At 34.7% G+C, this 10,861-nt stretch overlaps 1 long non-coding RNA gene across 1 annotated transcript; it reads left to right on the top strand.

Annotated features, from left to right (window-relative positions):
* Positions 1 to 9,500: 9,500 nt before the first annotated feature.
* Positions 9,501 to 10,467, top strand: LOC130947531 (uncharacterized). The gene is made up of 3 exons (XR_009072706.1): positions 9,501 to 9,590; positions 9,778 to 10,267; positions 10,350 to 10,467. It is a non-coding gene; the product is annotated as an uncharacterized LOC130947531 (long non-coding RNA).
* Positions 10,468 to 10,861: the final 394 nt, after the last annotated feature.

Here is a 10,861-nt window from a genome sequence, read left to right as displayed (position 1 = left end):
TATAAATCATAGAACATTAAATTCATCAATAAAAAATTGAAGAACTTAAAATTTACAAATATTAACAAAGCACTTGAACCAAAGGAAAATGAGGGTAAATGTGATGTAATTAAAGAGAAATTAAAGAGTACTTACAAAAGAGTTGATCAAAATCCAAGATGAAAACTTGAAACTATAAAATGCTACAAATGGAAATTTAGTAAACCCTAAGAGAGAATTTTCTACTCTACACTACTCTTACTCCTAATGCATATTTTTAACTAATCTAAACTAATGAAAACCTAATGCCTTCATATGTCTTCATTCCCCTTGATATATCACTTCCAAAAGGCTTCAGCACTCCAAAAATTGGACCAAGAGAGTCCCAAAATCGCAAGTCACGTGCTTCATTAATGAAGTCATGTGAAGGGACGCACACGTGCTGTTTTGCCACTTGTGTGTACGCACACCTCTGATTTCTGTACTACACTTCAATGTTGCTTCTCCTTTGCTTTTTTCATGTGTTCTCCCATTTTGCATGCTTCCTTCCACTTTCTATTAACCTACTCTTGCCTAATTGACCTGAAATCACTGACAAAACATATCACGGTATCGAATGGCATAAAGGTAGAATTAAATTGCTCAATTTAAGCACAAAAATGTATATTTTCACATTTAGGTTCAATTTAGGGATAAAACACAAAAATATGTATTTTGGTGATTAAGTGTGAGTTTATGTGATGAAATCCGTACAAATTGAGTAAAAAATTATCATCAAATATGGACTCAACAATTTCTCCACACTTAAATAATAGCATGTCCTCATGTTAAACACAAACAAAGAAGAATCATCAATGGGTAACAACTTATTAAATGCAACTATCTATATGCATACAAATACGCTATATGCTATCTATATCTATCTATCTATCTATAATTTCCTATTGAGTTGGTGAAAACAAACAATCAAATTCCAAAGTAAGAGTATAGACATATAGGTCTAAGCAAAGAAATAATTCAGTGCAATCAAAATCTAAAGAATTGATTTAACTCATCAAAATGAAGCAACTTGCAAGAATACATGATAAGAGAGGTGGAGACATAGAATTGAGTGATCGAACCCGCACTAGGTGTGTATACACTCTCATCACTCGGTGTTTAGGGTTTAATCACTCAAGTCTCCTCTAATCATGCTTTTAAGGATTTACTTTTCATCTAACAATCAACAAGTATATGATGCATGAATGCAATTATCATGAGGACTTATTAGGGTTGTAATGGGATTAGGGTTAAGGTGGGGTAAATATGGTCAAGTGGACTAATATATTAGATCTTTGATTAGCTCAAGTATTTCACTCAACCTATATCAATCAAATCGCAAGAATGTGCAACTCAACTTCCCATAATCACACTTTTTATACACATTCATGCATCTTTTTCATCCAAATCCACATATGCATTTCTTATTCATTTTTTTCTTTTTCTTTAGGATAACTTTTGTCCCATCTTATTATTTTTTCATTTCAAAATTTTTTTCCTATTTCTTTTTCTTTTTCTATGACAAATGCATATGGTTAAAGTAAATTGATACATGAATGTACATCCATTTTTCAAAATTTTCAACGAATATCCAAAATAAAATTTTTCTCTACCAATGCTTTTCGAAATTTCTCCACACTTCAATGACACACACATCTCAATCTAAACTAATCAAAGATACAATTCATGGTAATTCCATGGTTTTATGCTTAAGGTTTTGATATGGTTACAATTAGAACAAAAGGGAATTAAAAAGCTCAAAATTGGCTTACAAAGGTAGATATAAGGGTTAGGCTATATGGGTGAGTAAGCTTAGCTTTAAAAATGGCCTCAATCATTCTAAATGCATTCAAGACATCAAATATCGAAAATAAAGAATTAAGCAAAACCAAGATCACAATCATAGAAGGAGTATAGCACACAATGAACAAAAATAGTAGTTAAAATGTGCAACCACACAATATGGCTCAACAACTCACAAGGTTGTTAGTTCTATCTCTCTTCTATGTTCCATAAAATCATTCAAACAAGTTTAAAAATAATTTTCCAAATCAATTCAATAGAATGCCCTAAAAACAAAATTCTTGAAAATCTTTGTTATTTTTCACCAAAATTATTTCCTATATGTAAGTATGATGTGATGGATGTAATTTTTAAAAATTTTCTAGTTCTATTCCTAATTTTCAACATCCAAAAACTAACATGAACAATTAGGATCAAAATTGAGTTAGGCACTATGCTATTCACATCATCTAATCACAACTAATATCTATAATATGTACCAAGTAATATAAAGCGCAATATATATATATATATATATATATATATATATATATATATAAAATGAAAATGCAACGCTAGAAATAACTAGAAGCAACTATCATATATACAAACAACTAAAATAATAGTATGTAGCATAAGAGAAAATACTAGAAATATCCACAAAAAGCATAACAAAAACTAAAAATAAACTAGATGATAAATGTTCAGGAGAGAATATTTTGGTTTGATTGAAAGTAGGAATTAAACTTAGGATTTTTGACTTTTTTCCATCTAATCACATTATATATACATATATAGAATAAATGTTGGTCAATTTAATGAAATTTCCAAGAAACTTATTTTTTATTTAGAGCATTGAAATTCAAATTGAATTGAATTGAAATTTTTCATTGAAACTTGCATGATTTATACATTGTGGAATATGTTTTTTAGTTAAAGAACATACAACTTGTGAATTTTTTAGCCTTATTGTGTGGTTACCATTTAACCACTTATTTCATTCTTGTGTGTTTCTCTTCTCTATGATTGTAATCTTTGGTTTGTTTAAGTCTATATATCAATCGTTTAATGTATATTTATGTAATTATGTGATTGAGGCCATTACTTCATTATTAGCTCACTTAACCCAAAAAGTTTACCATTTTATTTACCTTTTGTTTGTCACTTTGAGCCTATGAATGCCCCTTTTTTGTTCTTTATTTTGCCACATCATTAACCTTAAGCAGAAAAACAATGAATGTCCCTAATTTGAATCTTTGAATAGTTTAAGTTAATGAGAGCATGTAATGTTTAAGTGTAGGGAAGATTTGAAAACATTGGTAGATAAAAATGTGTTTTATTCTTTGTTGAGAAATATTGAGAATTCGGGTACATGCTCATGTAATATTATAGAAACCATATGCATTGATATGTTGGTATAAAAAAGAAAAAAAAAAGAAAGAAAAGAAATAATAAAATGGGGACAAAATTACCCCCAATGAAAAAAAAATCAATAATAATCAATGCATATGTGATTGAATTTGATGCATGAGTGTGTGTATATGTAAAAGTGAGATTTTAGGTAGCTAAATTTGGCATTATAATTGTATAGGTTGTGTATGTGTTAGGTGAGAACTTAGGTTAATCAAAGATTCAAATGAAATCTCACTTAGCCATATATATATCCTTACCTTTAACCTTAACCCCATTACAACCTTGAAAAGACCTCATGATATTTGCATATGTACATTAAATGTTTGTTGATTGGTTAGATGAAGAACAAACTTTAGAAAGCATGATTAGAGGAGAATTGAGTGGATTGACCCTAAACACTTGAGCAACTAGAGTGTATGTACACATCTGGTAAGGGTTCAATTACTCAGTTCCATATTTTCATCTATGATCATTGTTATCTTACAAGTTTGTTAAATTGTTTTATATGGCTAAATTCAATTAAGAATGTGATTTGGATATGATTGTCTTAGCCCTTGATTGATATAGATGCTTTCTTGGAACTTGATTTACTTGGACTAAGTATATGCATATAGGTAAATAGTATAAAGTAGAATAGTTATATACATATAGGTAGATTGCATATACTTATACGCTAGTGGCAAGGGTTTCAAGGCAAGAACAACTTACTGTAATCAGAGAAAGGCCAGAGAGTAGAGTAACAGACAATAGTTCTAACAGCCTTTTCGATGACCTCCTCCTGCAGCGGCGGCAATTACTGTGGCGGCGAGCAAGGTAGCAAAGGCAGGACCATGGCAGACTAGGGAGGAAATGATTGTAGCAGCCATAAAGGGTTTAAGCTCGGCAGACACCTCATTCGGCCACAGTGGCAACAACAATTACCACCCACCACCGTCACTTCTCCTTCCTGGTGACGAGCTCTAGTGACGACGGCGAGGATCCAGATCAGCGACAACGACAGAGCACGACAGCGACGACTTCTCTTCCCTTGGTGAGCGCTGACTCGTGGTCTTCTATCCCTCGCATCGTGTTCTCCATCTTCGCGACAAGATGGCGACACTGGAAGCTCCTACGACAGCGACGCGTGGGATAGCGGTAGCAGCGACGGATTCAGCAGCGATGGAGGCACAGCGGCGTCCTTTCCTTGCGCAGCTCTCCCTCTCACTCAACGTCTCCTCCTCCCTGACGGCGACACGACGGTGGCAGTAACGCCCACCCATGTCGTCTCCCTTTTCCCCCTCTCTTTCTCCTTCCTCGCGCTTTCTTTTCTCTCTTCCCTTTCTTTTTGCTGCGTGTTTTTTTTTTTTTTGGAAGAGGGTGGCGGCTGTTAGTGTTAAAGGGAACTACAGTTAGGGTTTTATTTGGATAAAGTTAGGGTTATAGTAAAATTAGGTCTAAAGGTAATTTTGTAATTTTTATAATAAAATTAGGGGATAGAGTATTAATTTGAAACCTAATTTAATCCTTAAAATTACTTTAATAAAACTATTATTTATCAATTTACTAATTGGCTTTCAATCAAGTACTCTAATTTTAAAACTAAAGATAATATAATTAATTTTTCTTATTTGTAAAAATTTAAGTATTATATTCTAAAATCTCAAATGTTTAAATCAAATCATATAAAATTTTTATTATTTTACAACTATTAAACTTTATAATTTAAATATAGAAAATTATCATCTAGTTATAAAATTAGATAAAAATTCTAATTTAATCATCAAAACTTGTTTAATTATCTTTAATAAAATAATTTCTAAAACTAAAGTCTTTAATGAATAAATAAATTGAAATTGACTCATAATAAGATTTTGAAAAAGTTCTGGGTCTTACAATTTATCCACTTTATAAAAATTTTCGTCCTTGAAAATTGATACAAAATAAAAAAGATTTCATATTACTTCACTTTTGAACACATTTAAAGAAAAGCAAAAAGGTCTCAGCATACATGTATATAACAGTTTCAAATATCAGGATTATCATATTCTCGTATGGCATAAAGATATATGGGTATAAGTGTGATGCGAAGTAGAAGCTACAAGATAGGATTGATGCAAAAGATTATATGGTTCAAACATGCGATGAAAGTGTAGTGTGGCGAAAGGTTACAAAACAAGTTGGCATTAAAATGACGGGTACAACATTCGTACACTGATCTCATACCAACTTTAGATATTCAACTTCTCAAACTTCAACAAAACTCATTTTCACAACCTCATCAATCACTGCAAACCCACTACCAATAACAGCCTAACATCTCCAAACTCTTTCGCGAGAAACAAAGCTCCACAACATCCTATGACGCTGCATACTTACAAGCTTCACTTTTCACATCCACCAAACATGTCCTAAAGAACTAAGGTATCGCTTGCTATGTCTAACAGTCGCACGTGACACCAAAACAAATTCTGAGTCACTCAAAAAGATACAAGACCTTAGAGAAAGGACAAGTAACAAGGACAAGGTTCACAAAAATTTTAACGATTCACTTTGATGCATCAAACAAGTCCAAAGTTACATCAAAGATACATAAGTCAAAAAGAGGATTTTAAACAACACAAGGCAAATATCCAAGGAATTTAAGTAGACATATGCAGTTAAGATCAATGAGAATGCATATGAATAAAAGAATAGGGTTGGAAAAGATTCAAATCACTTCCCAAGAAAGAAATCTCAAACAAGACCATAGTCCACCGATGGGAGTGTCACATACTAAGCACCGGGACAGACATCTGTGCTGTATGAGGTGCTAGGCCTCGGTGACATGTACGGTACTCAAACTGAGATAGATGCGGGAGTAGACGAATGATGATAAACCTATTCGACTGCTCCTTGCTCGTGCAAACTGATATGTGATACACTGCATCTTTTGCTAATCAGTGGTATGAATATGGAATGCCTCGTTGAACTGGATCTTATCAACCATGGAGGCCTCCTTATGACTACTCGATGCCCTGAGATCCACACAGATAGGTGGAGAAGTATCCCAATCGTCCCGGTGGTGGTGGAGGTGGGATTGGAGGTGGTGAGTCATTGTAGCCGGCTAATATATCAATGTGCTCATCTTGTCGGTGATATTCAGCCTCCTCCTCAAACTCCACATCCAACCGCTCCTTGCGAGGCTTGATCCTATCCCTTCGGGGTCCTACAGCTCCTTCGCGCTCCCTAGCATCCATTTCTCTCCTAGTCGGCCTCCAGGTGTCCGTTCGAACCTCCCTGACAGGCCAACGATGATAAATCCAATAGTCTGTGGTTATCAAGCACTTCCTGGCCTGACAGATATCTAACGTAGCAAGCATGTTAGAACCAAGCCTAGTATTCCTGTGTAGGCCGGTAGTCTATGAATGGTTGAATAAATATCCGATGGCCATCCTGAAATCGAACCCTCCAGCCATCATACCACTACTCATGACGAGTAGGCCACCAAATATCCTCGCACAGTCCTGTGGTGGTCAGGAACCTGTCGACATTGACCGGAGCCCCAGGAACTAGCCGATCGCCACCAAACTAACATTTCACCGGATCAACGTGGTGAAACTCAACAATATGAAAACAGACGAGGGGAACAACAGACATTCATGTCCCCCATTCTACCTCCTCATTCAGCCAATCCGAGCACATGGCATGTAGTGCAAGATCGTCGTACGACATCCACAGGAACTACAACATAAGATGTAACATAATCATCAACAATAGTTACTTACATCGGATATGTAATTTACCTAGTTGTAACTAAATAAAGAATTTTGCTTACCTCATATAACTGTAATCGATCCAACGCCAGCCGCCATTGGAGGACTTTTTGTTCGTGCTGGTCCCTACTCTGTTGGGTCATACCTATCAACCTGCGGACATATGCAAGAATAAAAGTGTATCAATTTGTGCAAGAGGATCTTCAGTTACATAAATGAAGAAGAAGAAAAACATAAGTACTAATAGTTACCTCGCAGCCATGGGATACATCAGAACCTGTCTCTCAGGTGGACACCATTGAGTAAATATATGGTATATCAAAAAGACTACAAGTGGAGTGCATCTAGCAATGTCAGTGGTGTCTCAATGTGCTGCAGAGCATAGGGAGTGATATGTCCATGCAAGCACAGTGGATCCTAAGACAGACTGCGACACCTCTGGAAGTCATCCAACAGTGGCAACACCGGAGATGGACCTGATTGTTTGACTTGTCAGTTATCAGGTAACTCCCAATCAGCAACAGTATGTAATACCTCGTGTACTGTCAGAGGGTGGCTGGATCAATGACATCGGGCATATGCCGGACCCAGTCCCAAAGCCATGTCAGCTTGATGGAGAAAGACTCATTCCTCTGTGCACCTAGCTATTGACCATGAGGAGGCCTGACACCAAGTAGCTGCTCCACCCAATCCCAAGTTGAGTGCCAGTACCATATCTGAAAATCACAGAAGCACCTACCTACTGGCTTTTCATGTGTGCGTAGCCCAAGGTGGTATGCAACATCCTATAGGGTGATGGTGCACTCACCCCATGACAGGTGAAAAATGTGGGTCTCCGGACGCTAGTGCTCTACAAATGTCGTAATCAGGGAATTGTCAAATACGAAGTTCCTAAGCAGCACCGTATCGCCAAATCCAACCTCCCTCAAGTAAAGGACAATGACTTCTGGTGGTGCAAGCATGTGACTCACTCGCCTAGGGAGAAGTTGGCGAGGTCTCTGATAAAAAATAAAAAACTGGAATAAAAAATCTATTTCAAAAGTAAACATTTAAATGTCGAAATAAAAAGAACAAAAATATAAGACAAGTATTCCACATTTCATAACTCAGTTGAAAACAGAATAATTAATTTTTAAAAGTCAACCGTTTGAAAAAATATATCAAACAATTGTAAGTCCCATTAAAACATTGAATAATAGGTAAAAGATGTTATCTACAAAGCTATCCAAATTAAAATTAAAAGTATAGAAATCAAATTAAATAAAAATAAAATAAAATAAACATTTAGTTAATAAATTAATTTAACTAATAACTAAAATCATACTTATTCATTAACATTGACTAAAAAAGATACAGACCTGCTACATATACAAGCCTTTTTGGCTTACAAGTCCTACAAGTTTGCCCAACCCTAACAAAAATGATACGCACCACACTCCCCACACTCGAACGTAAAAACCACGCGCCTTAATCAACCGTTTTGTTTTTCCAAAGCGCGCTAATAATGAAAGACTCTTCCTCTTCTTCCTCAATCAATACCCAAACCCTCGAGATTCAAGCCACATTCGAAACAAAATAAAGCTCTGAAGAAATCATCAAACTCTTCGTGAAAAGTAGAAGAAATCAAGAAAGAAACATTCAAATCTCCATAAAAAAACACCAAAAAGAACGAACAAACATTATTCAAGGTACTGCTTCATGTTTCTTTTAGGTTTTTCACATTTCTGTTTCTTATTTAGAAATCAAAGCACTATATCGTCGTATTTCTCTCTCTGTTTCACTGTTCTTGGTATAGATCTCGTATTACTGTTCTGATGAAACTCTTCAAGTCATTTACGCTATTTTACTTTCTTCTAGTGAAATGATTTTTGAGTGTATACATATAAACTCTGTTTTTTGAATATTTGGATGTTTTTTTAAGTAGGTTTGTATACATATAAATTCTGTATGGCGCATTTCTGGGAGTATATGTTAGTGTTGAATGTAACGGGTGCTTCTAGTGCCATTTTGAACTTAAATATCATTCTGAACTCGTTTAATTTATGATTTTGCTTGTTTGGTTGAGTTGAATATGATTTTGAACTCATTTAATTTCGTTTAATTGAAAAAACAAAATGTTTATAGGACTGGATTTGGGTGTATATGAAAAGTATTTGGGTGCACGTGACTAGTTTTTGGGTTTATATCTCTGGTATTTGGGTGCATTTTTTATTTGTTGACAGTATTTCTTTTTCCTTGCAGTAAAAATGACAACCAAAAACCAAGTTGGCAAAAAATACAACTTAAGCAAATATATATATATATATATATTAGAACAAGTCAATTTTTCCTAATACAAATATAGACAAATATAGGTTATTTAAATGACTCTAATTTTAATTTGTTTACAACAAACCAAAGACTTGAAGTTTGCCACCAGACTACTGAGTGAAAAATTTGAAAAGATTAGCGATCCAAAGAAAGAGATCGTTCGTGAATTAGGTTTTGGTGGACTCATTCACAACCCACCAATGAATATGCCTCACAAGCTGTTAAAGGAGTTGGCTAACTCCTTTAAATTGGTCAGAAACACACTGGAAACCAGCTATGGTTCCTTTAAGGTTAAACCCAAAACAATAGGAACTGCCTTTGGCCTCAATGCATCAGGTAACTGATTACAAAAAACCCATTCCATGTAATATATTCTTCATAATATCTTATTCTGATCTCATGTAATCAAGTAATAAATTTGGGTGCATATGAGTGATATTTGGGTGCACATAAGTGATATTTGGGTGCATATGAATCATATTTGGGTGCATTTCAAGTAATAAATTATTTTCTTTTTTTGTAGGAGATCTATTTCTTGAAAAAATGAGTTATAAAGATCTTTCTGAAGAGAACAAACTCATTTTTAGAAGGTTCCAAGGCAACACTCTGAAGAATCTAACCGATGAGATGACGAGTATCAGTGTTGAAAGTGAACAAGATCGGCTGATGTTTAAGAGTATTTTCATCCTCTATATTCAGATGGCATTCTTGTTGCTAAGTACAATAACCAAAGTATCTCCCATGCACAAGCTCCAATTTTTGAGATGGAGAAAATAACAGAGGAAAACTGGAGAGCCCATGTGCTGAATTTCATCATTAAAGGCATAACAAATTATCGTCTGAAAAAGAAAAAATCAATCGACGGGTACCTCTATACCTTGATGATAATCTATTTCCATCTCGCAAAAAACAAGGACAAGAAAAGAGAGGAAAAACCTGGAGTGCCCTGGGTTAGCAACTGGAACAGAGAGCAGCTGGTTGCAAGAATTAGAGCAGAGATAGATGGCCATATGGTAAGCAAACAAAAAATCTTCTCTAATTTGTGTGTGTTTAATTTATGTTGATGCTATAAACTAACATTTCTACTATTTCAAGGCATCATTAAGATGGCGGAAACAAAAAAATTGAAAGAAATGAAAGAAAAAGAAAAGAAAGAAGAAAAGAAACAAAAAACAAAAAAATGAAACCAAATTCTTCGTTTGAGAGTGATTCATCAGAGAGTGATATTGATTTTTCCTCTAAGTCTGAGTTGGAAGAAGACTCAGAGGAACCTAGAAGGAAACAACCCAAAAGGGCGGCCAAAAAGTAAGTAATATTTTTTTGTGCATTTTGTTAGTTTTATGGTGTTTTTTCCTAATAATTGTTTGCTTTTCAGAATGGAATCCAGAAAGAGGAAGCAGATTTTAGAGGATTCTAGTTCAAAAAGCAAAAGTGAATCCACTGATGAGTAGGATTCCAAAATTATCATCACTTTCTTTTCTGTTTCTATCAAAATTTAATGTATTAATAGAGGATTTCTCATTTAATTTCAGGAGTGAAGAATCCTTGCCAGTTAAAAAACAAAAATCAAACAAACAAATTCACACTGCCGCCAAAAAGTATGCACT

Source organism: Arachis stenosperma, chromosome 9, assembly GCF_014773155.1.
Source record: "Arachis stenosperma cultivar V10309 chromosome 9, arast.V10309.gnm1.PFL2, whole genome shotgun sequence".
Taxonomy (NCBI): domain Eukaryota; kingdom Viridiplantae; phylum Streptophyta; class Magnoliopsida; order Fabales; family Fabaceae; genus Arachis; species Arachis stenosperma.
This window is presented reverse-complemented; position numbering and strand designations above follow the sequence as displayed.